Below are 7,495 nucleotides of genomic sequence, written 5' to 3'. Positions count from 1 at the left end.
ACACCCACCAATGACACATGCAGTTTCCCATATCACCACCTCCCCATCAACACTTGGCAATATCTGATTTTCAGATTTTTCTTGTCTAATATGTTTAAAGTCATTTAAAAGTTGTGTTTTAACTGGCACTTCTCTGATTGCCAAGAATTCTGAGCATCTTTCATATGCTTCATTTTTTCTCATCTCCTGTAAATTTCTTCTTCACACCATTTGCCTATTATTTCTGGGATTCACATCCCCACTTTGCTATCTTCAAGAGTTCCTAATTTATTCTACTTATTAATACTGTGTGCATTTAACATCGCAAATACTTCTCATTCTGACATTTCATCCATCATTTTTGCCAATGCTATTTTTCACTGAATGGAAAGCTTTAATTTTGATAACTCAAAATTGAATCAATTTTTAATCTAAGGGTTTATGCTTTTAATCTTTTATTTCAGAAGTCCTTCTCTATCCTTAGGTCATAAAGATAGACTTTACTGATAGACAGAGGTAGATTTTCCATCTACTAGAACACTTCCTGAATGCCTGCAACATTTAGGGCTGAATCAGTCCAAAATCTGGAGCTGAAAACTCAATCCAGATCGCTCACATAGGTGACAGGTACCCAGGTACTCGAGATACCACCTGCTGCCTCCCAGGGTGCACATTAATTAGAAGGAAGTAGGAATGAGCAGCAGAACTGGAACTCCAGCCCAGGCACTCCAATATAGGGTGCGGGTGTTTCAAGCAATGTCGTAGCAATGTCTTGTTTTTATTATCTCAAATTTAAAGGAAAATGAAGTTCAGAGAAGGCCAGAGTTGTGATTAGTGAGTGCCTAAACTGAGACTAAAATCCAGAAAACTGGCTTCCCCAGTATGCGCCCTTCCTTATGGCACTGTACTAACTTGCGGCAATGTTTATATTCTTAAACCACTCTACCTGAGGTCTTGTTTTTAAATCACTTCACATGATCTTAAGAATATAGAAACTTGAACCCAAAAGAGGGGTTCAACAAAGCCTTAAATACGTGGTTACACAAGAGCTGTGGAAACACATATCACACACGGGCTGCAGAACTGGATACCTTGGTGATATAATTGCAAAGCATTCGTAAACCCTGCCCCACAGTCCCTGGAAACTGGTTTGACAGTTTCTCCAGAGAACAATCAAAATGCTGATTTGAGTCAGCTCCTCTTTGATGCTTTTAGCAGACAACAATAAGAAGATTATATGCTCAAGTCAGAACTAGCAGGCAGCAGGCCTAGACAAAGTTATGAGGCTACTTCAAAAAGTTCGTGGAAAATGGAAATAGTTTATTTTGGGACAAATGTGATTTGAAACCTGTGCGGTTTTTTGATACTATGGATTCCCATGAACTTTTTGCAGATCCCTCCTAAGTGTGGATTTAAAATCACCATCCACCATGAGGAGGATTATGAATGGACTAGAGTGACTATCCCAGGCGTGACCTTGAGTTCTCCATGCTAGCAACGGTCCGGAGGGTCTCTCCAGGGGAGCAGTGTTCCCCATCGGTGTTTCAGAGCTAAAGATCCTTCCTTCAGCTTCTTAGGGCTTTGTCCAGGTGCATCTGAACAGCTTTCAAGCGGACATACTTTCAGCCGATGTTTCCTCATTTTCCGTTAAGTTTTAAATTTGCACTACTAGATTTTCATATTTGAAAGTTAGTTTCACGTTCTCTAAACCTCTATTTTCTTAGCTTACCACTTGCTGAGTTTAAGCTAGACTTCTATTTCTTTGAACACTGCGGCTGCAGCTGTCAAATCTGTGCTCCGTGACTCAGCATCCGGGTCTCCCAAAGCCTGTGTCTGCTGCCATTTGTTTCTCCCTGTGTGACCCTGTTTCTTGGGTTGTATTTTACTATGAATTGCTGCATATTTTCCTTGGCAAACTACTTACTGGGCTTACTTAAGACCTAGGGTATAATCCAGAGAGGCTTGTTTCTTCTAGAAATACTACAAACCTCTTGGGCCGGCACTATGGCGTAGGGGGTAAAGCCGCTGCCTGCATCCCATATGGGCGCCTGTTCGAGTCCAGGCTGCTCCACTTCCGATCCAGCTCTCTGCTGTGGCCTGGGAAAGCAGTAGAAGATGGCCCCAGTCTCATGACCCACATGAGAGACCCAGAAGAAGCTCCTGGCTCCTGGCTTTGGATTGGTGCAGCTCCAGCTGTTGCGGCCAATTGGGGAGCGAACCAATGGATAAAAGACCTCTCTCTCTCTCTCTCTCTCTCTCTGCCTCTCCTTCTCTCTCTGTGTAACTCTGACTTTCAAGTAAATAAATAAATCTTAAAAAAAAAACAAAAAACAAAAAACAGAAGTACTACCAACCTCTCATGACTATACTAGATTCAAAGCTTGAGTTTCTTTTGGACCAATCAAGTGAAAATTTGGACTCAAATTCTAGTGATGATGAATACATGCTTAACACTTCTCAGCAATATTAAAAATTTTTTTCTTCTACCAAGACGATTTCCCTTTTCAGCTTTTGGGAGTGACGACAGGGGGACGGTCTAGGTTTGTTCCACCTAAGCTGGGCATTCAGTCCTTCAGTTCCATGGGCTTTCAGGTTTCACTATTGGTCTCCTCACTTAGGGTAGACCTGGATTCCACTTCTTTCTCCCTTGCTCTGCGAGACCTCAACAAAAAGCGGGAGTTCAACCATTCAGAAGGCGCCCTCAGGGCAAAAGTGATTTCAATTCTACTTATCTCTCTGGTTTCTACTTTGACTTAAATTATGACTCAGTAATTCTTATTATCTTGAGAGATTTTTGATGCTTTCAAAAAATTCCCAATATGTATTTTATTCACTGGATTTTGATAGTTTTATTGAGTAGTTTAGTTATGAATTACTTAGCCTGCTATATCACTAGACATAGAAGCTTTGCTTATAAATTTTAAATAAATTTATCTTTTTTTAAATAAAAAATTCCAATGGACTTTGAATTCATTGATTAATTTGGGGACAGTTTACAATCAGGAATATATATCTATATATTTAGAACATTTTCTAGGTCTTTTAATAGAATTCCTCCACAGGGATTTTGTTCAATTGGTTCACATACTTATCAGATGCTATATAATTTTGTATCTTTGAAATTTATAGTTGTCATTTTTTGTGGACTTAGCTTGTATCTGTCAACTTTGTTGAATATCCTAATGTTACATTTCTTGGTCCTACTGTTTTATTTCTAAGTAGACGACTGTGCTGTCTACAAACAATGATAATTCTGTCTCCTCCCTTTGATTCTTACACTCCTCATGTGTTTTTCCTAGTTTATAGCAATAGCTAGGACGTTCAATCCTATATTAAACAACAGTCGTGATGAAATCAATAATCCTTTATTAGTGTCAACCTTAAGGGAAATACCCAAGCATTTTATGAACACTTTGTTTCCTACTTTTGATACTTTTTTAAAAAATAACTAGTTAGAGTTGTTTCTGCTACCTGAAATTTACATATGTTTGATAGCAAAGGAATATAGACTGATAATTTTCCTGTGGTCGTAGAATCAGCATTTAAGAACTCAAGATAAAAATAACAAAGCATTATGTATCCCATATTCTGGAAATAGCAAATATCACACTCAAAACTTAGAGTTGTTTTTTTTTTTTTTTTTTTTTTGACAGGCAGAGTGGACAGTGAGAGAGAGAGACAGGGAGAAAGGTCTTCCTTTACCATTGGTTCACCCTCCAATGGCCGCTGTAGCCGGCGCACTGTGGCCAGCACACCACGCTGATCCGAAGCCAGGAGCCAGGTGCTTCTGCTAGTCTCCCATGCTGGTGCAGGGCCCAAGCACTTGGGACATCTTCCACTCCACTCCCGGGCCACAGCAGAGAGCTGGACTGGAAGAGGAGCAGCCTGGACAGAATCCGGCACCCTGACCGACACCAGAACCCGGTGTGCCAGCACTGCAGGCGGAGGATTAGCCTAGTCAGCCGCAGTGCTGCCCTCAAAACATAGAGTTTTGAAAGTACTCAATCACCCTGATCATTGCCCCACTATCACCAACCTGCAACTCTGTAATTAAACAGGAAGGCTGTGAGGGAAAGAGAATGAGTTATCAAAAATGGCATTCATCGTTGAGCCAATTCTTTCCAAGCCAAGTGAGGGAAGAGGCTTGAGACAGTCAAAGAAGGTTTAGAAGTGCTGGAGAGGGCACTTAACCAGTGGTTAAAACACTGTGTAAGACGCCAGCATCCCACAGCAGAGTGCCTGTGTCCAGTTTCTAGTCCAGCTCCTGACTCCAGCTTCCTACTAATGTGGGAGGCAGCAGTGATGGCTAAGTGACTGAATCTCTGCCACTCCTGTGGGAGACCTGGATTGAGTTCCTGGCTGTTGGCTTCGGGCCTAGTCCAGCCCTGGCTGTCATAGGCATTTGGGATATGAATCAGAAGATGGGCATTTTGTCTGTGTCTCTCTGCATGTTTGCCTCTCAAATACATTTTTAAAATTGGGAGTGCTTATGCAGAAAGGGAGATTGGTTTGAATGACTGTCTAGGTCGCAGGCCTGGTGATAAACCTATGCCTACCTAAGAAGGGGAAAAATACCAAAGAAATATGTCTGGAGAAAAAGAGGACAATATTAGTACAGTCTCCTACCCTTGGCCAGAATGACTAAGTTGCCTGCTCCAGGAAGAATTCAAGCTTGAGCCTTCTTGCCAGGGCCTCACCCCAACGGAAGACACACTGAATAAAGAGATCCCAAAGCTGAAGACTGAGAGTGACCTACGAGGAGTCAGAGAAGGGGGTAAGGTGTCAAGAGGACAAGCTGGAGCTGAATCCAGGAGAAGCTAACACAACAGCCTGTTGGCCTTAGCTACAGGTTCAGAACAGGCACTGAAAAGACTGTGGTCTGTCTCATGTCCTTTACCAAACACTACTGCTTTCCACACTGTACTGCTCCAACTCTAAAAATATCTCTCAAGTCATATAATATAGCAGAAATTATTTTCTCTATAGCTTTCTGCAATATTGAGTCCCCATAATTGACCTTAAAAATCAATCTAGGCTAATCCTCTGCCTTGCGGCACCGGCACACTGGGTTCTAGTCCTGGTCGGGGTGCTGGATTCTGTCCCGGTTGCCCCTCTTCCAGGCCAGCTCTCTGCTGTGGCCAGGGAGTGCAGTGGAGGATGGCCCAAGTCCTTGGACCCTGCACCCCATGGGGGACCAAGAGAAGTACCTGGTTCCTGCCATCGGATCAGCGCGGTGCGCCAGCTGTGGCAAAAAGGAAGACCTTTCTCTCTGTCTCTCTCTCTCACTGTCCACTCTGCCTGTCCAAAAAAAAAAAAAAAAAAATCAATCTAGAAATCAATTCCACAGCCTCCTCCCAATCCTTGGAATTCTGTCCAAAGCCCAGGAGGCCATGGTAGAGTCAGAGCATCAAGGAAGACATCTGGTCCTTGAGGTCACCATCTACCCCCTGGTGCTCATCCTAATCAAATGACAACTTGTCTGCTCTTCCCTGACGGCAACGCCTTCTCATGTCCCCTGGAGATTGTCTGTGTGTTAACTCCTATGCCCCTCCTGGGCACCTGGGGATTTGCTGTCTTCTACACCAGTTTCCAGAGCAGGTGATGTTGCGATGCTCTCTCAGAGCTCCTCTGCCATCCACACTGGCCTTTCTTCTCTGCTCTTACATCAGGGTGGGCACACAAGGGCCCAGGGCTCTCTGAAAGGACTCGCTGTTCCCTCACCTGATATCCCAGCTTTCTTGGGCTGAAGGTAGTTGTGATACAGGCTTTCCTAAGTTGGCCTGGGGAGAAGCCAGGGAAGGGTCACTTTTCAGGACCCCGCGCCCCCCCTCCCCCGCATTTAATTCTCTTTGTCTTACCCTATCTGACAGGCAGAGTGGACAGTGAGAGAGAGACACAGAGAGAAAGGTCTTCCTTTTGCTGTTGGTTCACCCTCCAATGGCCGCCGCGGGCCGGTGCGCTGCAGCCGGCGCACCGCGCTGATCCAATGGCAGGAACCAGGTACTTATCCTGGTCTCCCATGGGGTGCAGGGCCCAAGTACTTGGGCCATCCTCCACTGCACTCCCTGGCCACAGCAGAGAGCTGGCCTGGAAGAGGGGCAACCGGGACAGAATCCGGCGTCCCGACCGGGACTAGAACCCGGTGTGCAAGGCAGAGGATTAGCCTAGTGAGCCGCGGCGCCGGCCCACCCTATCTAACTCTTTATTCTTCCCTAGTCTGGTGAACTGTATCTAATTTAGTGGAGTTGAGGGTTAGGAACCAAAGAAATCATTATTATATCATTCAAGACTGACTGTTGCATAAATAGCCTTAATTTCTATGTTTTTTTTTTTTTTTTCTGTGTCCTCCTGAGGGCCAGACTGTTGAAACTTAAAATCTAATCATTGACAATAATATTTTGGAGGGCCATTCTTCCCTGTAAGCAAAATAAACTACAAAGTCTTTGTGTCTGGACCACAAATGGGTTAATGGGCTAAAAAGTGAGATTTTACTCTGCTAAATTTTTTTTTCAGGAAAACCTAACTCTTATTGAATGGTGTTTTTTAGGATACAAAGTGGTCTTTCTAACCCCTCATCCCCTTAAGAAAGAAAAGAAAAAAACAACCAACTACTCTCCAGAAAAAACCGTAAACAGGGAAGGGAAGTTCTTGGGTACAGATTACCATTAACTGTGTGTCACAGTTGTCCTGGTTTGTGACCAGGAAAAGAACACTGCTATTCGCCCCATCAGACAAAGGTTGGGAGGCTGTAACAGAACTTCAGAACACAATTGCGTTATTCATTTCAAACTCCTTAGGAACAAATCTACCAAAGGTTACTTAACTGGAGTTGATAAGATTAACCACAGGAGCAAACTGAAAGCACTGGAAAATAACTTCCCCGAGGCCCTAGCTCATGGTTCAGAGCCAAGCAGATTAGCAGCACTTGAGACACAGGTGTGAGTACCGAGATCTATCACCAAAGAACAGGTCTGCCTTGCCCTAAGGTAGCTTCTCTGCCAAATTTCCCCACAGCTGGATTTTTGTGTCTGCGCTTGAGGAGACTGTAGATTTTAGGAGAACTTGGGACACTTCATGATGTCAGTTCTTGCTTTTGTCTGTGGGTTGGAACACTGGGTAGCAGAATGTGCCCAGCACTATTAGAAGAGAATAACACTTGTAAGTAGTTAAACATTAGTTTTCCTCCTGGTCTGGACTGTCAAAGGCTCAGAACAGCATAGTTGTGGGCTAAGCGGTCACCAGTGGGTTCTAGCTGACTTGGGGACCTCACGGGCCACAGTCCACACATCTGATTGTTGAAATAATATTGGGAGTTCTAGACAAGGAGTTGAGCACACTAGTTTCTTGTTGAACTTTCACTAACTTGACTTGCAATTTGGTCAATACATGTTACCTCTCTGTGCCCCTTCACTTCTATCCATAAACAGAGCCAGACTCACTTTTGTTGGTATTTGTTATTTACTTATGGTTCCAATTATCACACCTTTAAAGATTTACTTTTACCAAACAGGTAGAC

The sequence above is a fragment of the Oryctolagus cuniculus genome, chromosome 16 (genome assembly GCF_051225735.1).
Source record: "Oryctolagus cuniculus isolate XC-2025 breed Fujian yellow rabbit chromosome 16, ASM5122573v1, whole genome shotgun sequence".
In the NCBI taxonomy this organism is placed as follows: Eukaryota; Metazoa; Chordata; class Mammalia; order Lagomorpha; family Leporidae; genus Oryctolagus; species Oryctolagus cuniculus.
This window is presented reverse-complemented; position numbering follows the sequence as displayed.